At 53.4% G+C, this 24832-nt stretch overlaps 3 non-coding genes across 3 annotated transcripts; all 3 read left to right on the top strand.

Annotated features, from left to right (window-relative positions):
• Positions 1–2759: 2759 nt before the first annotated feature.
• TRNAN-GUU (transfer RNA asparagine (anticodon GUU)) lies at positions 2760–2833 on the top strand. The gene has a single exon. It is a non-coding gene; the product is annotated as a tRNA-Asn (tRNA).
• A 4038-nt stretch (positions 2834–6871) lies between these two features.
• Positions 6872–6948, top strand: TRNAN-GUU (transfer RNA asparagine (anticodon GUU)). Its single transcript has one exon. It is a non-coding gene; the product is annotated as a tRNA-Asn (tRNA).
• An 808-nt stretch (positions 6949–7756) lies between these two features.
• Positions 7757–7833, top strand: TRNAN-GUU (transfer RNA asparagine (anticodon GUU)). Its single transcript has one exon. It is a non-coding gene; the product is annotated as a tRNA-Asn (tRNA).
• Positions 7834–24832: the final 16999 nt, after the last annotated feature.

Genomic DNA, 24832 nt, shown 5'->3' with positions numbered 1-24832 from the left:
TTAACCGAAAGGTTGGAGGTTCGAGCCCACTCGGTGGTGGTGCGGCGCTTTTTTTTCTTTGGGCTGATAGCTCTGAAGAAATGTTCTGACGGTGGTGAGAGTGGAGCAGGACTGTCTCCGTGGCGCAACTGGCTAGCGCAATCGGCTGTTAACCGAAAGGTTGGAGGTTCGACCTCTCCCGGGAGTGGTGTGTTGCTTTTTTCTTTGCGCTGATAGCTTTGAAGATATGTTCTTATGGTGGTGGGAGTGGAGCACGACAGTCTCCGTGGTGCAATTGGCTAGCGCGATCGGCTGTTAACTGAAAGGTTGGAGGTTCGAGCCCTCCCGGGAGTGGTGTGTTGCTTTTTTTTCTTTGCGCTGATAGCTTTGAAGATATGTTCTGATGGTGGTGAGAGTGGAGCAGGACTGTTTCCATGGCGCAATTGGCTAGCGCGATCCGCTGTTAAGCGAAAGGTTGGAGGTTCGAGCCCACCCGGTGGTGGTGCGGCGCTTTTCTTTCTTTGGGCTGATAGCTTTGAAGATATGTTCTGATGGTGGTGAGCGTGCAGCAGGACTGTCTCCGTGGCGGAAGTGGCAAGCGCGACCGGCTGTTAACCGAAAGGTTGGAGGTTCGAGCCTACCCGGGAGTGGTGTGTTGCTTTTTTCTTTGCGCTGATAGCTTTGAACATATGTTCTGTTGGTGGTGAGAAAGGAGCACGACTCTCTCCGTGGCGTCATTGGGTAGCGCGATCGGTGTTAACCAAAAGGTTGGAGGTTCGAGCCCACCCGGTGGTGGTTCGGCGCTTTTTTCCTGAAGGCTGATAGCTCTGAAGAAATGTTCTGACGGTGGTGAGAGTGGAGCAGGACTGTCTCCGTGGCGCAATTCGCTAGCGCGATGGGCTGTTAACCGAAAGGTTGGAGGTTCGAGCCCACCCGGTGGTGGTGCGGCGCTTTTTTTTTCTTTGGGCTGATAGCTCTGAAGAAATGTTCTGACAGTGGTGAGAGTGGAGCATGACTGTCTCCGTGGCGCAATTGGCTAGCGCGATGGGCTGTTAACCGAAAGGTTGGAGGTTCGAGCCCACCCGATGGTGGTGCGGCGCTATTTTTTCTTTGGGCTGATAGCTCTGAAGAAATGTTCTGACGGTGGTGAGAGTGGAGCAGGACTGTCTCCGTGGCGCAATTGGCTAGCGCAATCGGCTGTTAGCCGAAAGGTTGGAAGTTCGAACTCTCCCGGGAGTGGTGTGTTGCTTTTTTCTATGCGCTGATAGCTTTGAAGATATGTTCTGATGGTGGTGGGAGTGGAGCACGACTGTCTTCGTGGCGCAATTGGCTAGCGCGATCGACTGTTAACCAAAAGTTTGGAGGTTCGAGCCCTCTGGGAGTGGTGTGTTACTTTTTTTTCTTTGCGCTTATAGCTTTGAAGATATGTTCTGATGGTGGTGAGAGTGGAGCACGACTGTCTCCGTGGCGTAATTGGCTAGCGCGATGGGGTATTAACCGAAAGGTTGGAGGTTCGAGCCCACCCGGTGGTGGTGCGGCGCTTTTTTTCTCTTTGGGCTGATAGCTCTGAAGAAATGTTCTGACGGTGGTGAGAGTGGAGCATGACTGTCTCCGTGGCGCAATTGGCTAGCGCGATGGGCTGTTAACCGAAAGTGTGGAGGTTCGAGCACACCCGATGGTGGTGCGGCGCTTCTTTTCTTTGGGCTGATAGCTCTGAAGAAATGTTCTGACGGTGGTGAGAGTGGAGCAGGACTGTCTCCGTGGCGCAATCGGCAAGCGCGATCGGCTGTTAACCGAAAGGCTGGAGGTTCGAGCTCTCCCGGGAGTGGTGTGTTGCTTTTTTTTGCGCTGATAGCTTTGAATATATGTTCTGATGGTGGTGGGAGTGGAGCACGACTGTCTCCGTGGCGCAATTGGCTGGCGCGATCGGCTGTTAACCGAAAGGTTGGAGGTTCGAGCCCACTCGGTGGTGGTGCGGCGCTTTTTTTTCTTTGGGCTGATAGCTCTGAAGAAATGTTCTGACGGTGGTGAGAGTGGAGCAGGACTGTCTCCGTGGCGCAATTGGCTAGCGCAATCGGCTGTTAACCGAAAGGTTGGAGGTTCGACCTCTCCCGGGAGTGGTGTTTGCTTTTTTCTTTGCGCTGATAGCTTTGAAGATATGTTCTTATGGTGGTGGGAGTGGAGCTCGACAGTCTCCGTGGTGCAATTGGCTAGCGCGATCGGCTGTTAACTGAAAGGTTGGAGGTTCGAGCCCTCCCGGGAGTGGTGTGTTGCTTTTTTTTCTTTGCGCTGATAGCTTTGAAGATATGTTCTGATGGTGGTGAGAGTGGAGCAGGACTGTTTCCATGGCGCAATTGGCTAGCGCGATCGGCTGTTAAGCGAAAGGTTGGAGGTTCGAGCCCACCCGGTGGTGGTGCGGCGCTTTTCTTTCTTTGGGCTGATAGCTTTGAAGATATGTTCTGATGGTGGTGAGCGTGGAGCAGGACTGTCTCCGTGGCGCAATTCGCTAGCGCGATCGGCTGTTAACCGAAAGGTTGGAGGTTCGAGCCCACCCTGTGGCGGTGCGGTGCTTTTTTTCTTTGGGCTGATACCTTTGAAAATATGTTCTGACGGTGGTGAGAGTGGAGCAGGACTGTCTCCGTGGCGCAATTGGCTAGCGCAAAAGGCTGTATACCAAAAGGTTGGAGTTTCGACCTCTCCCGGGAGTGGTGTGCTGCTTTTTTCTTTGCGCTGATAGCTTTGAAGATATGTTCTGATGGTGGTGGGAGTGGAGCACGACTGCCTCCGTGGCGCAATTGGCTAGCGCGATCGGCTGTTAACCGAAAGGTTGGAGGTTCGAGCCCTCCCGGGAGTGGTGTGTTGCTTATTTCTTTGCGCTGATAGCTTTGAAGTTATGTTCTGATGGTGGTGAGAGTGGAGCACGACTGTCTCCGTGGCGTAATTGGCTAGCGCAACGGGCTGTTAACCGAAAGGTTGGAGGTTCGAGCCCACCCGGTGGTGGTGCGGCGCTTTTTTTTCTTTGGGCTCATAGCTCTGAAAAATGTTCTGACGGTGGTGAGAGTGGAGCACGACTGTCTCCGTGGCGCTATTGGCTAGCGCGATTGGCTGTTAACCGAAACGTTGGAGGTTCGAGCCCACCCGATGGTGGTGCGGCGCTTTTTTTTCTTTGGGCTGATAGCTCTGAAGAAATGTTCTGACGGTGGTGAGAGTGGAGCCAGACTGTCTCCGATGCGGAAGTGGCTAGCGCGATCGGCTGTTAACCGAAATGTTGGAGGTTCGAGCCCTCCCGGGAGTGGTGTGTTGCTTTTTTCTTTGCGCTGATAGCTTTGGAGATATCTTCTGTTGGTGGTGAGAAAGGAGCAAGACTCTCTCTGTGGCGCAATTGGCTAGCGCGATCGGCTGTTAACCAAAATGTTGAAGGTTCGAACCCACCCCGTGGTGGTGCGGCGCTTTTTTCCTTTGGGCTGATAGCTCTGAAGATATGTTCTGGTGGTGGTGAGAGTGGAGCGGGACTGTCTCCGTTACGCGATTCTCTAGCGCAATCGGCTGTTAACCGAAAGGTTGGAGGTTCGAGCCCACCCGGTGGTGGTGCGGCGCTTTTTTTTCTTTTGTCTGATAGCTTTGAATATATGTTCTGATGGTGGTGAGAGTGCAGCAGGTCTGTCTCCGTGGCGCAATTGGCTAGCGCGATCGGCTGTTAGCCGAAAGGTTGGAGGTTCGAGCTCTCCCGGGAGTGGTGTGTTGCTTTTTTTTGTGCTGATAGCTTTGAAGATATGTTCTGATGGTGGTGGGAGTGGAGCACGACTGTCTCCGTGGCGCAATTGTCTAGCGCGATCGGCTGTTAACCAAAAGTTTGGAGGTTCGAGCCCTCTGGGAGTGGTGTGTAGCTTTTTTTCTTTGCGCCTATAGCTTTGAAGATATGTTCTGACGGTGGTGAGAGTGGAGCACGACTGTCTCCGTGGCGTAATTGGCTAGCGCGATGGGGTATTAACCGAAAGGTTGGAGGTTCGAGCCCACCCTGTGGTGGTGCGGCGCTTTTTTTTCTTTGGGCTGATAGCTCTGAAGAAATGCTCTGACGGTGGTTAGAGTGGAGCACGACTGTCTCCATGGCGCAATTGGCTAGCGCGATTGGCTGTTAACCGAAACGTTGGAGGTTCGAGCCCACCCGATGGTGGTGCGGTGCTTCTTTTTCTTTGGGCTGATAGCTCTGAAGAAACGTTCTGACGGTGGTGAGAGTGGAGCAGGACTGTCTCCGTGGCGCAATTGGCTAGCGCGATCGGCTGTTAACCGAAAGGTTGGAGGTTCGAGCCCACCCGGTGGTGGTGCGGCGCTTTTTTTTCTTTGGGCTGATAGCTCTGAAGAAATGTTCTGACGGTGGTGAGAGTGGAGCATGACTGTCTCCGTGGCGCAATTGGCTAGCGCGATGGGCTGTTAACCGAAAGGTTGGAGGTTCGAGCCCACCCGATGGTGGTGCGGCGCTATTTTTTCTTTGGGCTGATAGCTCTGAAGAAATGTTCTGACGGTGGTGAGAGTGGAGCAGGACTGTCTCCGTGGTGCAATTGGCTAGCGCAATCGGCTGTTAGCCGAAAGGTTGGAAGTTCGAACTCTCCCGGGAGTGGTGTGTTGCTTTTTTCTATGCGCTGATAGCTTTGAAGATATGTTCTGATGGTGGTGGGAGTGGAGCACGACTGTCTTCGTGGCGCAATTGGCTAGCGCGATCGACTGTTAACCAAAAGTTTGGAGGTTCGAGCCCTCTGGGAGTGGTGTGTTGCTTTTTTTTCTTTGCGCTTATAGCTTTGAAGATATGTTCTGATGGTGGTGAGAGTGGAGCACGACTATCTCCGTGGCGTAATTGGCTAGCGCGATGGGGTATTAACCGAAAGGTTGGAGGTTCGAGCCCACCCGGTGGTGGTGCGGCGCTTTTTTTTTCTTTGGGCTGATAGCTCTGAAGAAATGTTCTGACGATGGTGAGAGTGGAGCATGACTGTCTCCGTGGCGCAATTGGCTAGCGCGATGGGCTGTTAACCGAAAGTGTGGAGGTTCGAGCACACCCGATGGTGGTGCGGCGCTTTTTTTTCTTTGGGCTGATAGCTCTGAAGAAATGTTCTGACGGTGGTGAGAGTGGAGCAGGACTGTCTCCGTGGCGCAATCGGCAAGCGCGATCGGCTGTTAACCGAAAGGCTGGAGGTTCGAGCTCTCCCGAGAGTGGTGTGTTGCTTTTTTTTGCGCTGATAGCTTTGAATATATGTTCTGATGGTGGTGGGAGTGGAGCACGACTGTCTCCGTGGCGCAATCGGCTAGCGCGATCGGCTGTTAACCGAAAGGTTGGAGGTTCGAGCCCACTCGGTGGTGGTGCGGCGCTTTTTTTTCTTTGGGCTGATAGCTCTGAAGAAATGTTCTGACGGGGGGGAGAGTGGAGCGCGACTGTCTCCGTGGCGCAATTGGCTGGCGCGATCGGCTGTTAACCGAAAGGTTGGAGGTTCGAGCCCACTCGGTGGTGGTGCGGCGCTTTTTTTTCTTTGGGCTGATAGCTCTGAAGAAATGTTCTGACGGTGGTGAGAGTGGAGCAGGACTGTCTCCGTGGCGCAATTGGCTCGCGCAATCGGCTGTTAACCGAAAGATTGGAGGTTCGACCTCTCCCGGGAAAGGTGTGTTGCTTTTTTCTTTGCGCTGATAGCTTTGAAGATATGTTCTTATGGTGGTGGGAGTGGAGCACGACAGTCTCCGTGGTGCAATTGGCTAGCGCGATCGGCTGTTAACTGAAAGGTTGGAGGTTCGAGCCCTCCCGGGAGTGGTGTGTTGCTTTTTTTTCTTTTCGCTGATAGCTTTGAAGATATGTTCTGATGGTGGTGAGAGTGGAGCAGGACTGTTTCCATGGCGCAATTGGCTTGCGCGATCGGCTGTTAAGCGAAAGGTTGGAGGTTCGAGCCCACCCGGTGGTGGTGCGGCGCTTTTCTTTCTTTGGGCTGATAGCTTTGAAGATATGTTCTGATGGTGGTGAGCGTGGAGCAGGACTGTCTCCGTGGCGGAAGTGGCAAGCGCGACCGGCTGTTAACCGGAAGGTTGGAGGTTCGAGCCTACCCGGGAGTGGTGTGTTGCTTTTTTCTTTGCGCTGATAGCTTTGAACATATGTTCTGTTGGTGGTGAGAAAGGAGCACGACTCTCTCCGTGGCGTCATTGGGTAGCGCGATCGGTGTTAACCAAAAGGTTGGAGGTTCGAGCCCACCCGGTGGTGGTTCGGCGCTTTTTTCCTGAAGGCTGATAGCTCTGAAGAAATGTTCTGACGGTGGTGAGAGTGGAGCAGGACTGTCTCCGTGGCGCAATTCGCTAGCGCGATCGGCTGTTAACCGAAAGGTTGGAGGTTCGAGCCCACCCTGTGGTGGTGCGGTGCTTTTTTTTCTTTGGGCTGATACCTTTGAAAATATGTTCTGACGGTGGTGAGAGTGGAGCAGGACTGTCTCCGTGGCGCAATTGGCTAGCGCAAAAGGCTGTATACCAAAAGGTTGGAGTTTCGACCTCTCCCGGGAGTGGTGTGCTGCTTTTTTCTTTGCGCTGATAGCTTTGAAGATATGTTCTGATGGTGGTGGGAGTGGAGCACGACTGTCTCCGTGGCGCAATTGGCTAGCGCGATCGGCTGTTAACCGAAAGGTTGGAGGTTCGAGCCCTCCCGGGAGTGGTGTGTTGCTTATTTCTTTGCGCTGATAGCTTTGAAGTTATGTTCTGATGGTGGTGAGAGTGGAGCACGACTGTCTCCGTGGAGTAATTGGCTAGCGCAACGGGCTATTAACCGAAAGGTTGGAGGCTCGAGCCCACCCGGTGGTGGTGCGGCGCTTTTTTCCTTTGGGCTGATAGCTCTGAAGAAATGTTCTGACGGTAGGGAGAGTGGAGCAGGACTGTCTCCGTGGCGCAATTGGCTAGCGCGTTCGGCTGTTAACCGAAAGGTTGGAGGTTCGAGCCCTCCCGGGAGTAGTGTGTTGCTTTTTTCTTTGCGCTGATAGCTTTGAAGATATGTTCTGATGGTGGTGAGAGTGGAGCACGACTGTCTCCGTGGCGTAATTGGCTAGCGCGATGGGCTATTAACCGAAATGTTGGACGCTCGAGCCCACCCGGTGGTGGTGCGGCGCTTTTTTTCCTTTGGGCTGATAGCTCTGAAGAAATGTTCTGACGGTGGTGAGAGTGGAGCATGACTGTCTCCTTGGCGCAATTGGCTAGCGTGATCGGCTGTTAACTGAAAGGTTGGAGGTTCGAGCCCTCCCGGGAGTGGTGTGTTGCTTTTTTTCTTTGGGCTGATAGCTTTGAAGATATGTTCTGAGGGTGGTGAGAGTGCAGCAGGACTGTCTCTGTGGCGCACTCGGCTAGCGCGATCGGCTGGTAACCGAAAGGTTGGAGGTTCGAGCCCATGCGGTGGTGGTGCGGTGCTTTTTTTTTCTTTGGGCTGATAGCATTGAAGATATTTGTGATGGTGGTGAGAGTGGAGCACGACTGTCTCCGTGGCACAGTTGGCTAGCGCGATGGGCTGTTAACTGAAAGGTTGGAGGTTCGAGCCCTCCCAGGAGTGGTGTGTTGCTTTTTTTTGTTTGGGCTGATAGCTTTGAAGATATGTTCTGATGGTGGTGAGAGTAGAGCAGGACTGTCTCCATGGCGCAATTGGCTAGCGCGATCGGCTGTTAACCGGATGGTTGGAGGTTCGAGCCCACCCGGTGGTGGTGCGGCGCTTTTTTTTCTTTGGGCTGATAGCTCTGAAGAAATGTTATGACGGTGGTTAGAGTGGAGCAGGACTGTCTCCGTGGCGCAATTGGCCAGCGCGTTCGGCTGTTAACCGAAATGTTGGAGGTTCGAGCCCTCCCGGGAGTAGTGTGTTGCTTTTTTCTTTGGGCTGATAGCTTTGAAGATATGTTCTGATGGTGGTGAGAGTGGAGCACGACTGTCTCCGTGGCGTAATTTGCTAGCGCGATGGGCTATTAACCGAAATGTTGGACGCTCGAGCCCACCCGGTGGTGGTGCGGCGCTTTTTTTCCTTTGGGCTGATAGCTCTGAAGAAATGTTCTGACGGTGGTGAGAGTGGAGCATGACTGTCTCCGTGGCGCAATTGGCTAGCGTGATCGGCTGTTAACTGAAAGGTTGGAGGTTCGAGCCCTCCCGGGAGTGGTGTGTTGCTTTTTTTCTTTGGGCTGATAGCTTTGAAGATATGTTCTGATGGTGGTGAGAGTGCAGCAGGACTGTCTCTGTGGCGCACTCGGCTAGCGCGATCGGCTGGTAACCGAAAGGTTGGAGGTTCGAGCCCATGCGGTGGTGGTGCGGTGCTTTTTTTTCTTTGGGCTGATAGCATTGAAGATATTTGTGATGGTGGTGAGAGCGGAGCACGACTGTCTCCGTGGCACAGTTGGCTAGCGCGATGGGCTGTTAACTGAAAGGTTGGAGGTTCGAGCCCTCCCAGGAGTGGTGTGTTGCTTTTTTTTGTTTGGGCTGATAGCTTTGAAGATATGTTCTGATGGTGGTGAGAGTAGAGCAGGACTGTCTCCATGGCGCAATTGGCTAGCGCGATCGGCTGTTAACCGGATGGTTGGAGGTTCGAGCCCACCCGGTGGTGGTTCGGCGCTTTTTTTTCTTTGGGCTGATAGCTCTGAAGAAATGTTATGACGGTGGTTAGAGTGGAGCACGACTGTCTCCGTGGCGCAATTGGCTAGCGCGATTGGCTGTTAACCGAAACGTTGGAGGTTCGAGCCCACCCGATGGTGGTGCAGCGCTTTTTTTTCTTTGGGCTGATAGCTCTGAAGAAACGTTCTGACGGTGGTGAGAGTGGAGCAGGACTGTCTCCGTGGCGCAATCGGCTAGCGCGATCGGCTGTTAACCGAAAGGCTGGAGGTTCGAGCTCTCCCGGGAGTGGTGTGTTGCTTTTTTTGCGCTGATAGCTTTGAAGATATGTTCTGATGGTGGTGAGAGTGGAGCACGACCGTCTCCGTGGCGTAATTGGCTAGCGCGATGGGCTATTAACCGAAAGGTTGGACGCTCGAGCCCACCCGGTGGTGGTGCGGCGCTTTTTTTCCTTTGGGCTGATAGCTCTGAAGAAATGTTCTGACGGTGGTGAGAGTGGAGCATGACTGTCTCCGTGGCGCAATTGGCTAGCGTGATCGGCTGTTAATTGAAAGGTTGGAGGTTCGAGCCTTCCCGGGAGTGCTGTGTTGCTTTTTTTCTTTGGGCTGATAGCTTTGAAGTAATGTTCTGATGGTGGTGAGAGTGGAGCAGGACTGTCTCCGTGGCGCAATCGGCTAGCGCGATCGGCTGGTAACCGAAAGGTTGTAGGTTCGAGCCCACGCGCTGGTGGTGTGGTGCTTTTTTTTCTTTGGGCTGATAGCTTTGAGGATATGCTGTGATGGTGGTGAGAGCGGAGCACGACTGTCTCCGTGGCGCAATTTGCTAGCGCGATGGGCTGTTAACTGGAAGGTTGGAGGTTCGAGCCCTCCCAGGAGTGGTGTGTTGCTTTTTTTTCTTTGGGCTGATAGCTTTGAAGATATGTTCTGCTGGTGGTGAGAGTGAGAACAGGACTGTCTCCATGGCGCAATCGGCTAGCGCGATCGGCTGTTAACCGAAAGGTTGGAGGTTCGAGCCCACCCGGTGGTGGTGCGGCGCTTTTTTTTCTTTGGGCTCATAGCTCTGAAAAATGTTCTGACGGTGGTGAGAGTGGAGCACGACTGTCTCCGTGGCGCTATTGGCTAGCGCGATTGGCTGTTAACCGAAACGTTGGAGGTTCGAGCCCACCCGATGGTGGTGCGGCGCTTTTTTTTCTTTGGGCTGATAGCTCTGAAGAAATGTTCTGACGGTGGTGAGAGTGGAGCCAGACTGTCTCCGATGCGGAAGTGGCTAGCGCGATCGGCTGTTAACCGAAATGTTGGAGGTTCGAGCCCTCCCGGGAGTGGTGTGTTGCTTTTTTCTTTGCGCTGATAGCTTTGGAGATATCTTCTGTTGGTGGTGAGAAAGGAGCAAGACTCTCTCTGTGGCGCAATTGGCTAGCGCGATCGGCTGTTAACCAAAATGTTGAAGGTTCGAACCCACCCCGTGGTGGTGCGGCGCTTTTTTCCTTTGGGCTGATAGCTCTGAAGATATGTTCTGGTGGTGGTGAGAGTGGAGCGGGACTGTCTCCGTTACGCGATTCTCTAGCGCAATCGGCTGTTAACCGAAAGGTTGGAGGTTCGAGCCCACCCGGTGGTGGTGCGGCGCTTTTTTTTCTTTCGTCTGATAGCTTTGAATATATGTTCTGATGGTGGTGAGAGTGGAGCAGGTCTGTCTCCCTGGCGCAATTGGCTAGCGCGATCGGCTGTTAGCCGAAAGGTTGGAGGTTCGAGCTCTCCCGGGAGTGGTGTGTTGCTTTTTTCTTTGCGCTGATAGCTTTGAAGATATGTTCTGATGGTGGTGGGAGTGGAGCACGACTGTCTCCGTGGCGCAATTGGCTAGCGCAATCGGCTGTTAACCAAAAGTTTGGAGGTTCGAGCCCTCTGGGAGTGGTGTGTAGCTTTTTTTTCTTTGCGCCTATAGCTTTGAAGATATGTTCTGACGGTGGTGAGAGTGGAGCACGACTGTCTCCGTGGCGTAATTGGCTAGCGCGATGGGGTATTAACCGAAAGGTTGGAGGTTCGAGCCCACCCTGTGGTGGTGCGGCGCTTTTTTTTCTTTGGGCTGATAGCTCTGAAGAAATGCTCTGACGGTGGTTAGAGTGGAGCACGACTGTCTCCGTGGCGCAATTGGCTAGCGCGATTGGCTGTTAACCGAAACGTTGGAGGTTCGAGCCCACCCGATGGTGGTGCGGTGCTTCTTTTTCTTTGGGCTGATAGCTCTGAAGAAACGTTCTGACGGTGGTGAGAGTGGAGCAGGACTGTCTCCGTGGCGCAATTGGCTAGCGCGATCGGCTGTTAACCGAAAGGTTGGAGGTTCGAGCCCACCCGGTGGTGGTGCGGCGCTTTTTTTTTCTTTGGGCTGGTAGCTCTGAAGAAATGTTCTGACGGTGGTGAGAGTGGAGCATGACTGTCTCCGTGGCGCAATTGGCTAGCGCGATGGGCTGTTAACCGAAAGGTTGGAGGTTCGAGCCCACCCGATGGTGGTGCGGCGCTATTTTTTCTTTGGGCTGATAGCTCTGAAGAAATGTTCTGACGGTGGTGAGAGTGGAGCAGGACTGTCTCCGTGGCGCAATTGGCTAGCGCATTCGGCTGTTAGCCGAAAGGTTGGAAGTTCGAACTCTCCCGGGAGTGGTGTGTTGCTTTTTTCTATGCGCTGATAGCTTTGAAGATATGTTCTGATGGTGGTGGGAGTGGAGCACGACTGTCTTCGTGGCGCAATTGGCTAGCGCGATCGACTGTTAACCAAAAGTTTGGAGGTTCGAGCCCTCTGGGAGTGGTGTGTTGCTTTTTTTTCTTTGCGCTTATAGCTTTGAAGATATCTTCTGATGGTGGTGAGAGTGGAGCACGACTATCTCCGTGGCGTAATTGGCTAGCGCGATGGGGTATTAACCGAAAGGTTGGAGGTTCGAGCCCACCCGGTGGTGGTGCGGCGCTTTTTTTTTTCTTTGGGCTGATAGCTCTGAAGAAATGTTCTGACGATGGTGAGAGTGGAGCATGACTGTCTCCGTGGCGCAATTGGCTAGCGCGATCGGCTGTTAACCGAAAGGTTGGAGGTTCGAGCCCACCCGGTGGTGGTGCGGCGCTTTTTTTTTCTTTGGGCTGGTAGCTCTGAAGAAATGTTCTGACGGTGGTGAGAGTGGAGCATGACTGTCTCCGTGGCGCAATTGGCTAGTGCGATGGGCTGTTAACCGAAAGGTTGGAGGTTCGAGCCCACCCGATGGTGGTGCGGCGCTATTTTTTCTTTGGGCTGATAGCTCTGAAGAAATGTTCTGACGGTGGTGAGAGTGGAGCAGGACTGTCTCCGTGGCGCAATTGGCTAGCGCATTCGGCTGTTAGCCGAAAGGTTGGAAGTTCGAACTCTCCCGGGAGTGGTGTGTTGCTTTTTTCTATGCGCTGATAGCTTTGAAGATATGTTCTGATGGTGGTGGGAGTGGAGCACGACTGTCTTCGTGGCGCAATTGGCTAGCGCGATCGACTGTTAACCAAAAGTTTGGAGGTTCGAGCCCTCTGGGAGTGGTGTGTTGCTTTTTTTTCTTTGCGCCTATAGCTTTGAAGATATGTTCTGATGGTGGTGAGAGTGGAGCACGACTATCTCCGTGGCGTAATTGGCTAGCGCGATGGGGTATTAACCGAAAGGTTGGAGGTTCGAGCCCACCCGGTGGTGGTGCGGCGCTTTTTTTTTCTTCGGGCTGATAGCTCTGAAGAAATGTTCTGACGATGGTGAGAGTGGAGCATGACTGTCTCCGTGGCGCAATTGGCTAGCGCGATGGGCTGTTAACCGAAAGTGTGGAGGTTCGAGCACACCCGATGGTGGTGCGGCGCTTTTTTTTCTTTGGGCTGATAGCTCTGAAGAAATGTTCTGACGGTGGTGAGAGTGGAGCACGACTGTCTCCGTGGCGCAATCGGCTAGCGCGATCGGCTGTTAACCGAAAGGCTGGAGGTTCGAGCTCTCCCGGGAGTGGTGTGTTGCTTTTTTTTGCGCTGATAGCTTTGAATATATGTTCTGATGGTGGTGGGAGTGGAGCACGACTGTCTCCGTGGCGCAATCGGCTAGCGCGATCGGCTGTTAACCGAAAGGTTGGAGGTTCGAGCCCACTCGGTGGTAATGCGGCGCTTTTTTTTCTTTGGGCTGATAGCTCTGAAGAAATGTTCTGACGGGGGGGAGAGTGCAGCGCGACTGTCTCCGTGGCGCAATTGGCTGGCGCGATCGGCTGTTAACCGAAAGGTTGGAGGTTCGAGCCCACTCGGTGGTGGTGTGGCGCTTTTTTTTCTTTGGGCTGATAGCTCTGAAGAAATGTTCTGACGGTGGTGAGAGTGGAGCAGGACTGTCTCCGTGGCGCAATTGGCTAGCGCAATCGGCTGTTAACCGAAAGGTTGGAGGTTCGACCTCTCCCGGGAGTGGTGTGTTGCTTTTTTCTTTGCGCTGATAGCTTTGAAGATATGTTCTTATGGTGGTGGGAGTGGAGCACGACAGTCTCCGTGGTGCAATTGGCTAGCGCGATCGGCTGTTAACTGAAAGGTTGGAGGTTCGAGCCCTCCCGGGAGTGGTGTGTTGCTTTTTTTTCTTTTCGCTGTTAGCTTTGAAGATATGTTCTGATGGTGGTGAGAGTGGAGCAGGACTGTTTCCATGGCGCAATTGGCTTGCGCGATCGGCTGTTAAGCGAAAGGTTGGAGGTTCGAGCCCACCCGGTGGTGGTGCGGCGCTTTTCTTTCTTTGGGCTGATAGCTTTGAAGATATGTTCTGATGGTGGTGAGCGTGGAGCAGGACTGTCTCCGTGGCGGAAGTGGCAAGCGCGACCGGCTGTTAACCGGAAGGTTGGAGGTTCGAGCCTACCCGGGAGTGGTGTGTTGCTTTTTTCTTTGCGCTGATAGCTTTGAACATATGTTCTGTTGGCTGTGAGAAAGGAGCACGACTCTCTCCGTGGCGTCATTGGGTAGCGCGATCGGTGTTAACCAAAAGGTTGGAGGTTCGAGCCCACCCGGTGGTGGTTCGGCGCTTTTTTCCTGAAAGCTGATAGCTCTGAAGAAATGTTCTGACGGTGGTGAGAGTGGAGCAGGACTGTCTCCGTGGCGCAATTCGCTAGCGCGATCGGCTGTTAACCGAAAGGTTGGAGGTTCGAGCCCACCCTGTGGTGGTGCGGTGCTTTTTTTTCTTTGGGCTGATACCTTTGAAAATATGTTCTGACGGTGGTTAGAGTGGAGCACGACTGTCTCCGTGGCGCAATTGGCTAGCGCGATTGGCTGTTAACCGAAACGTTGGAGGTTCGAGCCCACCCGATGGTGGTGCGGTGCTTCTTTTTCTTTGGGCTGATAGCTCTGAAGAAACGTTCTGACTGTGGTGAGAGTGGAGCAGGACTGTCTCCGTGGCGCGATTGGCTAGCGCGATCGGCTGTTAACCGAAAGGTTGGAGGTTCGAGCCCACCCGGTGGTGGTGCGGCGCTTTTTTTTCTTTGGGCTGATAGCTCTGAAGAAATGTTCTGACGGTGGTGAGAGTGGAGCATGACTGTCTCCGTGGCGCAATTGGCTAGCGCGATGGGCTGTTAACCGAAAGGTTGGAGGTTCGAGCCCACCCGATGGTGGTGCGGCGCTATTTTTTCTTTGGGCTGATAGCTCTGAAGAAATGTTCTGACGGTGGTGAGAGTGGAGCAGGACTGTCTCCGTGGCGCAATTGGCTAGCGCAATCGGCTGTTAGCCGAAAGGTTGGAAGTTCGAACTCTCCCGGGAGTGGTGTGTTGCTTTTTTCTTTGCGCTGATAGCTTTGAAGATATGTTCTGATGGTGGTGGGAGTGGAGCACGACTATCTCCGTGGCGTAATTGGCTAGCGCGATGGGGTATTAACCGAAAGGTTGGAGGTTCGAGCCCACCCGGTGGTGGTGCGGCGCTTTTTTTTTCTTTGGGCTGATAGCTCTGAAGAAATGTTCTGACGATGGTGAGAGTGGAGCATGACTGTCTCCGTGGCGCAATTGGCTAGCGCGATGGGCTGTTAACCGAAAGTGTGGAGGTTCGAGCACACCCGATGGTGGTGCGGCGCTTTTTTTTCTTTGGGCTGATAGCTCTGAAGAAATGTTCTGACGGTGGTGAGAGTGGAGCAGGACTGTCTCCGTGGCGCAATCGGCAAGCGCGATCGGCTGTTAACCGAAAGGCTGGAGGTTCGAGCTCTCCCGGGAGTGGTGTGTTGCTTTTTTTTTGCGCTGATAGCTTTGAATATATGTTCTGATGGTGGTGTGAGTGGAGCACGACTGTCTCCGTGGCGCAATCGGCTAGCGCGATCGGCTGTTAACCGAAAGGTTGGAGGTTCGAGCCCACTCGGTGGTGGTGCGGCGCTTTTTTTTCTTTGGGCTGATAGCTCTGAAGAAATGTTCTGACGGGGGGGAGAGTGCAGCGCGACTGTCTCCGTGGCGCAATTGGCTGGCGCGATCGGCTGTTAACCGAAAGGTTGGAGGTTCGAGCCCACTCGGTGGTGGTGCGGCGCTTTTTTTTCTTTGGGCTGATAGCTCTGAAGAAATGTTCTGACGGTGGTGAGAGTGGAGCAGGACTGTCTTCGTGGCGCAATTGGCTAGCGCAATCGGCTGTTAACCGAAAGGTTGGAGGTTCGACCTCTCCCGTGAGTGGTGTGTTGCTTTTTTCTTTGCGCTGATAGCTTTGAAGATGGTGGTGGGAGTGGAGCACGACAGTCTCCGTGGTGCAATTGGCTAGCGCGATCGGCTGTTAACTGAAAGGTTGGAGGTTCGAGCCCTCCCGGGAGTGGTGTGTTGCTTTTTTTCTTTTCGCTGATAGCTTTGAAGATATTTTCTGATGGTGGTGAGAGTGGAGCAGGACTGTTTCCATGGCGCAATTGGCTTGCGCGATCGGCTGTTAAGCGAAAGGTTGGAGGTTCGAGCCCACCCGGTGGTGGTGTGGCGCTTTTCTTTCTTTGGGCTGATAGCTTTGAAGATATGTTCTGATGGTGGTGAGCGTGGAGCAGGACTGTCTCCGTGGCGGAAGTGGCAAGCGCGACCGGCTGTTAACCGGAAGGTTGGAGGTTCGAGCCTACCCGGGAGTGGTGTGTTGCTTTTTTCTTTGCGCTGATAGCTTTGAACATATGTTCTGTTGGTGGTGAGAAAGGAGCACGACTCTCCCCGTGGCGTCATTGGGTAGCGCGATCGATGTTAACCAAAAGGTTGGAGGTTCGAGCCCACCCGGTGGTGGTTCGGCGCTTTTTTCCTGAAAGCTGATAGCTCTGAAGAAATGTTCTGACGGTGGTGAGAGTGGAGCAGGACTGTCTCCGTGGCGCAATTCGCTAGCGCGATCGGCTGTTAACCGAAAGGTTGGAGGTTCGAGCCCACCCTGTGGTGGTGCGGTGCTTTTTTTTCTTTGGGCTGATACCTTTGAAAATATGTTGTGACAGTGGTGAGAGTGGAGCAGGACTGTCTCCGTGGCGCAATTGGCTAGCGCAAAAGGCTGTATACCAAAAGGTTGGAGTTTCGACCTCTCCCGGGAGTGGTGTGCTGCTTTTTTCTTTGCGCTGATAGCTTTGAAGATATGTTCTGATGGTGGTGGGAGTGGAGCACGACTGTCTCCGTGGCGCAATTGGCTAGCGCGATCGGCTGTTAACCGAAAGGTTGGAGGTTCGAGCCCTCCCGGGAGTGGTGTGTTGCTTATTTCTTTGCGCTGATAGCTTTGAAGTTATGTTCTGATGGTGGTGAGAGTGGAGCACGACTGTCTCCGTGGCGTAATTGGCTAGCGCAACGGGCTATTAACCGAAAGGTTGGAGGCTCGAGCCCACCCGGTGGTGGTGCGGCGCTTTTTTTCCTTTGGGCTGATAGCTCTGAAGAAATGTTCTGACGGTGGTGAGAGTGGAGAAAGACTGTCTCCGTGGTGCAATTGGCTAGCGCGATCGGCTGTTAACTGAAAGGTTGGAGGTTCGAGCACTCCCGGGAGTGGTGTGTTGCTTTTTTTTCTCTGGGCTGATAGCTTTGAAGATATGTTCTGATGGTGGTTGGAGTGGAGCGGGACTGTCTCCGTGGCGCAATTGGCTAGCGCGATCGGCTGTTAACCGAAAGGTTGGAGGTTCGAGCCCACCCGGTGGTGGTGCGGCGCTTTTTTTTCTTTCGTCTGATAGCTTTGAATATATGTTCTGATGGTGGTGAGAGTGGAGCAGGACTGTCTTCGTGGCGCAATTGGCTAGCGCGATCGGCTGTTAACATAAAAGTTGGAGGTTCGAGCCCTCTCGGGAGTGGTGTGTTGCTTTTTTCTTTGCGCTTATAGCTTTTGTTCTGATGGTGGTGAGAGTGGAGGTTGACTGTCTCCGCGGCGCAATTGGCTAGCGCGATCGGCTGTTAAGCGAAAGGTTCGAGGTTCAAGCCCTCCCGGGAGTGGTGTGTTCTTTTTCCTTTGCGCTGATAGCTTTGAAGATATGTTCTGATGGTGGTGAGAGTAGAGCAGGACTGTCTCCATGGCGCAATTGGCTAGCGCGATCGGCTGTTAACCGGAAGGTTGGAGGTTCGAGCCCACCCGGTGGTGGTGCGGCGCTTTTTTTTCTTTGGGCTGATAGCTCTGAAGAAATGTTATGACGGTGGTTAGAGTGGAGCACGACTGTCTCCGTGGCGCAATTGGCTAGCGCGATTGGCTGTTAACCGAAACGTTGGAGGTTCGAGCCCACCCGATGGTGGTGCAGCGCTTTTTTTTCTTTGGGCTGATAGCTCTGAAGAAACGTTCTGACGGTGGTGAGAGTGGAGCAGGACTGTCTCCGTGGCGCAATTGGCTAGCGCGATCAGCTGATAACCGAAAAGCTGGAGGTTCGAGCTCTCCCGGGAGTGGTGTGTTGCTTTTTTTGCGCTGATAGCTTTGAAGATATGTTCTGATGGTGGTGAGAGTGGAGCACGACTGTCTCCGTGGCGTAATTGGCTAGCGCGATGGGCTATTAACCGAAAGGTTGGACGCTCGAGCCCACCCGGTGGTGGTGCGGCGCTTTTTTTCCTTTGGGCTGATAGCTCTGAAGAAATGTTCTGACGGTGGTGAGAGTGGAGCATGACTGTCTCCGTGGCGCAATTGGCTAGCGTGATCGGCTGTTAATTGAAAGGTTGGAGGTTCGAGCCCTCCCGGGAGTGCTGTGTTGCTTTTTTTCTTTGGGCTGATAGCTTTGAAGTAATGTTCTGTAGGTGGTGAGAGTGGAGCAGGACTGTCTCCGTGGCGCAATCGGCTAGCGCGATCGGCTGGTAACCGAAAGGTTGTAGGTTCGAGCCCACGCGCTGGTGGTGTGGTGCTTTTTTTTCTTTGGGCTGGTAGCTTTGAAGATATGCTGTGATGGTGGTGAGCGCGGAGCACGACTGTCTCCGTGGCGCAATTGGCTAGCGCGATGGGCTGTTAACTGAAAGGTTGGAGGTTCGAGCCCTCCCAGGAGTGGTGTGTTGCTTTTTTTTCTTTGGGCTGATAGCTTTGAAGATATGTTCTGATGGTGGTGAGATTGAGAACAGGACTGTCTCCATGGCGCAATCGGCTAGCGCGATCGGCTGTTAACCGAAAGGTTGGAGGTTCGAGCCCACCCGGTGGTGGTGCGGCGCTTTTTTTCTTTGGGCTCATAGCTCTGAAAATTGTTCTGACGGTGGTGAGAGTGGAGCACGACTGTCTCCGTGGCGCTATTGGCTAGCGCGATTGGCTGTTAACCGAAACGTTGGAGGTTCGAGCCCACCCGATGGTGGTGCGGCGCTTTTTTTTCTTTGGGCTGATAGCTCTGAAGAAATGTTCTGACGGTGGTGAGAGTGGAGCCGGACTGTCTCCGATGCGGAAGTGGCTAGCGCGATCGGCTGTTAACCGAATTGTTGGAGGTTCGAGCCCTCCCGGGAGTGGTGTGTTGCTTTTTTCTTTGCGCTGATAGCTTTGGAGATATCTTCTGTTGGTGGTGAGAAAGGAGCAAGACTCTCTCCGTGGCGCAATTGGCTAGCGCGATCGGCTGTTAACCAAAACGTTGAAGGTTCGAACCCACCCGGTGGTGGTGCGGCGCTTTTTTCCTTTGGGCTGATAGCTCTGAAGATATGTTCTGGTGGTGGTGAGAGTGGAGCGGGACTGTCTCCGTTACGCGATTTTCTAGCGCGATCGGCTGTTAACCGAAAGGTTGGAGGTTCGAGCCCACTCGGTGATGGTGCGGCGCTTTTTTTTCTTTGGGCTGATAGCTCTGAAGAAATGTTCTGACGGTGGTGAGAGTGGAGCAGGACTGTCTCCGTGGCGCAATTGGCTACCGCAATCGGCTGTTAACCGAAAGGTTGGAGGTTTGACCTCTCCCGGGAGTGGTGTGTTGCTTTTTTCTTTGCGCTGATAGCTTTGAAGATATGTTCTTATGGTGGTGGGAGTGGAGCACGACAGTCTCCGTGGTGCAATTGGCTAGCGCGATCGGCTGTTAACTGAAAGGTTTGAGGTTCGAGCCCTCCCGGGAGTGGTGTGTTGCTTTTTTTTCTTTTCGCTGATAGCTTTGAAGATATGTTCTGATGGTGGTGAGAGTGGAGCAGGACTGTTTCCATGGCGCAATTGGCTTGCGCGATCGGCTGTTAAGCGAAAGGTTGGAGGTTCGGGCCCTCCCGGGAGTGGTGTGTTGCTTATTTCTTTGCGCTGATAGCTTTGAAGTTATGTTCTGATGGTGGTGAGAGTGGAGCACGACTGTCTTCGTGGCGCAATTGGCTAGCGCGATCGACTGTTAACCAAAAGTTTGGAGGTTCGAGCCCTCTGGGAGTGGTGTGTTGCTTTTTTTTCTTTGCGCTTATAGCTTTGAATATATGTTCTGATGGTGGTGGGAGTGGAGCACGACTGTCTCCGTGGCGCAATCGGCTAGCGCGATCGGCTGTTAACCGAAAGGTTGGAGGTTCGAGCCCACTTGGTGGTGGTGCGGCGCTTTTTTTTCTTTGGGCTGATAGCTCTGAAGAAATGTTCTGACGGGGGGGAGAGTGGAGCGTGACTGTCTCCGTGGCGCAATTGGCTGGCGCGATCGGCTGTTAACCGAAAGGTTGGAGGTTCGAGCCCACTCGGTGGTGGTGCGGCGCTTTTTTTTCTTTGGGCTGATAGCTCTGAAGAAATGTTCTGACGGTGGTGAGAGTGGAGCAGGACTGTCTCCGTGGCGCAATTGGCTAGCGCAATCGGCTGTTAACCGAAAGGTTGGAGGTTCGACCTCTCCCGGGAGTGGTGTGTTGCTTTTTTCTTTGCGCTGATAGCTTTGAAGATATGTTCTTATGGTGGTGGGAGTGGAGCACGACAGTCTCCGTGGTGCAATTGGCTAGCGCGATCGGCTGTTAACTGAAAGGTTGGAGGTTCGAGCCCTCCCGGGAGTGGTGTGTTGCTTTTTTTTCTTTTCGCTGATAGCTTTGAAGATATGTTCTGATGGTGGTGAGAGTGGAGCAGGACTGTTTCCATGGCGCAATTGGCTTGCGCGATCGGCTGTTAAGCGAAAGGTTGGAGGTTCGAGCCCACCCGGTGGTGGTGCGGCGCTTTTCTTTCTTTGGGCTGATAGCTTTGAAGATATGTTCTGATGGTGGTGAGCGTGGAGCAGGACTGTCTCCGTGGCGGAAGTGGCAAGCGCGACCTGCTGTTAACCGGAAGGTTGGAGGTTCGAGCCTACCCGGGAGTGGTGTGTTGCTTTTTTCTTTGCGCTGATAGCTTTGAACATATGTTCTGTTTGTGGTGAGAAAGGAGCACGACTCTCTCCGTGGCGTCATTGGGTAGCGCGATCGGTGTTAACCAAAAGGTTGGAGGTTCGAGCCCACCCGGTGGTGGTTCGGCGCTTTTTTCCTGAAGGCTGATAGCTCTGAAGAAATGTTCTGACGGTGGTGAGAGTGGAGCAGGACTGTCTCCGTGGCGCAATTCGCTAGCGCGATCGGCTGTTAACCGAAAGGTTGGAGGTTCGAGCCCACCCTGTGGTGGTGCGGTGCTTTTTTTTCTTTGGGCTGATACCTTTGAAAATATGTTCTGACGGTGGTGAGAGTGGAGCAGGACTGTCTCCGTGGCGCAATTGGCTAGCGCAAAAGGCTGTATACCAAAAGGTTGGAGTTTCGACCTCTCCCGGGAGTGGTGTGCTGCTTTTTTCTTTGGGCTGATAGCTCTGAAGAAATGTTCTGACGGTGGTGAGAGTGGAGCCGGACTGTCTCCGATGCGGAAGTGGCTAGCGCGATCGGCTGTTAACCGAATTGTTGGAGGTTCGAGCCCTCCCGGGAGTGGTGTGTTGCTTTTTTCTTTGCGCTGATAGCTTTGGAGATATCTTCTGTTGGTGGTGAGAAAGGAGCAAGACTCTCTCCGTGGCGCAATTGGCTAGCGCGATCGGCTGTTAACCAAAACGTTGAAGGTTCGAACCCACCCGGTGGTGGTGCGGCGCTTTTTTCCTTCGGGCTGATAGCTCTGAAGATATGTTCTGGTGGTGGTGAGAGTGGAGCAGGACTGTCTCCGTGGCGCAATTGGCTAGCGCAATCGGCTGTTAACCGAAAGGTTGGAGGTTCGACCTCTCCCGGGAGTGGTGTGTTGCTTTTTTCTTTGCGCTGATAGCTTTGAAGATATGTTCTTATGGTGGTGGGAGTGGAGCACGACAGTCTCCGTGGTGCAATTGGCTAGCGCGATCGGCTGTTAACTGAAAGGTTGGAGGTTCGAGCCCTCCCGGGAGTGGTGTGTTGCTTTTTTTCTTTTCGCTGATAGCTTTGAAGATATGTTCTGATGGTGGTGAGAGTGGAGCAGGACTGTTTCCATGGCGCAATTGGCTTGCGCGATCGGCTGTTAAGCGAAAGGTTGGAGGTTCGAGCCCACCCGGTGGTGGTGTGGCGCTTTTCTTTCTTTGGGCTGATAGCTTTGAAGATATGTTCTGATGGTGGTGAGCGTGGAGCAGGACTGTCTCCGTGGCGGAAGTGGCAAGCGCGACCGGCTGTTAACCGGAAGGTTGGAGGTTCGAGCCTACCCGGGAGTGGTGTGTTGCTTTTTTCTTTGCGCTGATAGCTTTGAACATATGTTCTGTTGGTGGTGAGAAAGGAGCACGACTCTCTCCGTGGCGTCATTGGGTAGCGCGATCGGTGTTAACCAAAAGGTTGGAGGTTCGAGCCCACCCGGTGGTGGTTCGGCGCTTTTTTCCTGAAAGCTGATAGCTCTGAAGAAATGTTCTGACGGTGGTGAGAGTGGAGCAGGACTGTCTCCGTGGCGCAATTCGCTAGCGCGATCGGCTGTTAACCGAAAGGTTGGAGGTTCGAGCCCACCCTGTGGTGGTGCGGTGCTTTTTTTTCTTTGGGCTGATACCTTTGAAAATATGTTGTGACAGTGGTGAGAGTGGAGCAGGACTGTCTCCGTGGCGCAATTGGCTAGCGCAAAAGGCTGTATACCAAAAGGTTGGAGTTTCGACCTCTCCCGGGAGTGGTGTGCTGCTTTTTTCTTTGCGCTGATAGCTTTGAAGATATGTTCTGATGGTGGTGGGAGTGGAGCACGACTGTCTCCGTGGCGCAATTGGCTAGCGCGATCGGCTGTTAACCGAAAGGTTGGAGGTTCGAGCCCTCCCGGGAGTGGTGTGTTGCTTATTTCTTTGCGCTGATAGCTTTGAAGTTATGTTCTGATGGTGGTGAGAGTGGAGCACGACTGTCTCCGTGGCGTAATTGGCTAGCGCAACGGGCTATTAACCGAAAGGTTGGAGGCTCGAGCCCACCCGGTGGTGGTGCGGCGCTTTTTTTCCTTTGGGCTGATAGCTCTGAAGAAATGTTCTGACGGTGGTGAGAGTGGAGAAAGACTGTCTCCGTGGTGCAATTGGCTAGCGCGATCGGCTGTTAACTGAAAGGTTGGAGGTTCGAGCACTCCCGGGAGTGGTGTGTTGCTTTTTTTTCTCTGGGCTGATAGCTTTGAAGATATGTTCTGATGGTGGTTGGAGTGGAGCGGGACTGTCTCCGTGGCGCAATTGGCTAGCGCGATCGGCTGTTAACCGAAAGGTTGGAGGTTCGAGCCCACCCGGTGGTGGTGCGGCGCTTTTTTTTCTTTCGTCTGATAGCTTTGAATATATGTTCTGATGGATGGTGGTGAGAGTGGAGCAGGACTGTCTTCGTGGCGCAATTGGCTAGCGCGATCGGCTGTTAACATAAAAGTTGGAGGTTCGAGCCCTCTCGGGAGTGGTGTGTTGCTTTTTTCTTTGCGCTTATAGCTTTTGTTCTGATGGTGGTGAGAGTGGAGGTTGACTGTCTCCGCGGCGCAATTGGCTAGCGCGATCGGCTGTTAAGCGAAAGGTTCGAGGTTCAAGCCCTCCCGGGAGTGGTGTGTTCTTTTTCCTTTGCGCTGATAGCTTTGAAGATATGTTCTGATGGTGGTGAGAGTAGAGCAGGACTGTCTCCATGGCGCAATTGGCTAGCGCGATCGGCTGTTAACCGGAAGGTTGGAGGTTCGAGCCCACCCGGTGGTGGTGCGGCGCTTTTTTTTCTTTGGGCTGATAGCTCTGAAGAAATGTTATGACGGTGGTTAGAGTGGAGCACGACTGTCTCCGTGGCGCAATTGGCTAGCGCGATTGGCTGTTAACCGAAACGTTGGAGGTTCGAGCCCACCCGATGGTGGTGCAGCGCTTTTTTTTCTTTGGGCTGATAGCTCTGAAGAAACGTTCTGACGGTGGTGAGAGTGGAGCAGGACTGTCTCCGTGGCGCAATTGGCTAGCGCGATCAGCTGATAACCGAAAAGCTGGAGGTTCGAGCTCTCCCGGGAGTGGTGTGTTGCTTTTTTTGCGCTGATAGCTTTGAAGATATGTTCTGATGGTGGTGAGAGTGGAGCACGACTGTCTCCGTGGCGTAATTGGCTAGCGCGATGGGCTATTAACCGAAAGGTTGGACGCTCGAGCCCACCCGGTGGTGGTGCGGCGCTTTTTTTCCTTTGGGCTGATAGCTCTGAAGAAATGTTCTGACGGTGGTGAGAGTGGAGCATGACTGTCTCCGTGGCGCAATTGGCTAGCGTGATCGGCTGTTAATTGAAAGTTTGGAGGTTCGAGCCCTCCCGGGAGTGCTGTGTTGCTTTTTTTCTTTGGGCTGATAGCTTTGAAGTAATGTTCTGTAGGTGGTGAGAGTGGAGCAGGACTGTCTCCGTGGCGCAATCGGCTAGCGCGATCGGCTGGTAACCGAAAGGTTGTAGGTTCGAGCCCACGCGCTGGTGGTGTGGTGCTTTTTTTTCTTTGGGCTGATAGCTTTGAAGATATGCTGTGATGGTGGTGAGAGCGGAGCACGACTGTCTCCGTGGCGCAATTGGCTAGCGCGATGGGCTGTTAACTGAAAGGTTGGAGGTTCGAGCCCTCCCAGGAGTGGTGTGTTGCTTTTTTTTCTTTGGGCTGATAGCTTTGAAGATATGTTCTGATGGTGGTGAGATTGAGAACAGGACTGTCTCCATGGCGCAATCGGCTAGCGCGATCGGCTGTTAACCGAAAGGTTGGAGGTTCCAGCCCACCCGGTGGTGGTGCGGCGCTTGTTTTTCTTTGGGCTCATAGCTCTGAAAATTGTTCTGACGGTGTTGAGAGTGGAGCACGACTGTCTCCGTGGCGCTATTGGCTAGCGCGATTGGCTGTTAACCGAAACGTTGGAGGTTCGAGCCCACCCGATGGTGGTGCGGCGCTTTTTTTTCTTTGGGCTGATAGCTCTGAAGAAATGTTCTGACGGTGGTGAGAGTGGAGCCGGACTGTCTCCGATGCGGAAGTGGCTAGCGCGATCGGCTGTTAACCGAATTGTTGGAGGTTCGAGCCCTCCCGGGAGTGGTGTGTTGCTTTTTTCTTTGCGCTGATAGCTTTGGAGATATCTTCTGTTGGTGGTGAGAAAGGAGCAAGACTCTCTCCGTGGCGCAATTGGCTAGCGCGATCGGCTGTTAACCAAAACGTTGAAGGTTCGAACCCACCCGGTGGTGGTGCGGCGCTTTTTTCCTTTGGGCTGATAGCTCTGAAGATATGTTCTGGTGGTGGTGAGAGTGGAGCGGGACTGTCTCCGTTACGCGTTTCTCTAGCGCGATCGGCTGTTAACCGAAAGGTTGGAGGTTCGAGCCCACTCGGTGATGGTGCGGCGCTTTTTTTTCTTTGGGCTGATAGCTCTGAAGAAATGTTCTGACGGTGGTGAGAGTGGAGCAGGACTGTCTCCGTGGCGCAATTGGCTACCGCAATCGGCTGTTAACCGAAAGGTTGGAGGTTTGACCTCTCCCGGGAGTGGTGTGTTGCTTTTTTCTTTGCGCTGATAGCTTTGAAGATATGTTCTTATGGTGGTGGGAGTGGAGCACGACAGTCTCCGTGGTGCAATTGGCTAGCG

This window comes from Rhipicephalus microplus, unplaced genomic scaffold (assembly GCF_043290135.1).
Source record: "Rhipicephalus microplus isolate Deutch F79 unplaced genomic scaffold, USDA_Rmic scaffold_12, whole genome shotgun sequence".
Taxonomy (NCBI): Eukaryota; Metazoa; Arthropoda; class Arachnida; order Ixodida; family Ixodidae; genus Rhipicephalus; species Rhipicephalus microplus.
This window is presented reverse-complemented; position numbering and strand designations above follow the sequence as displayed.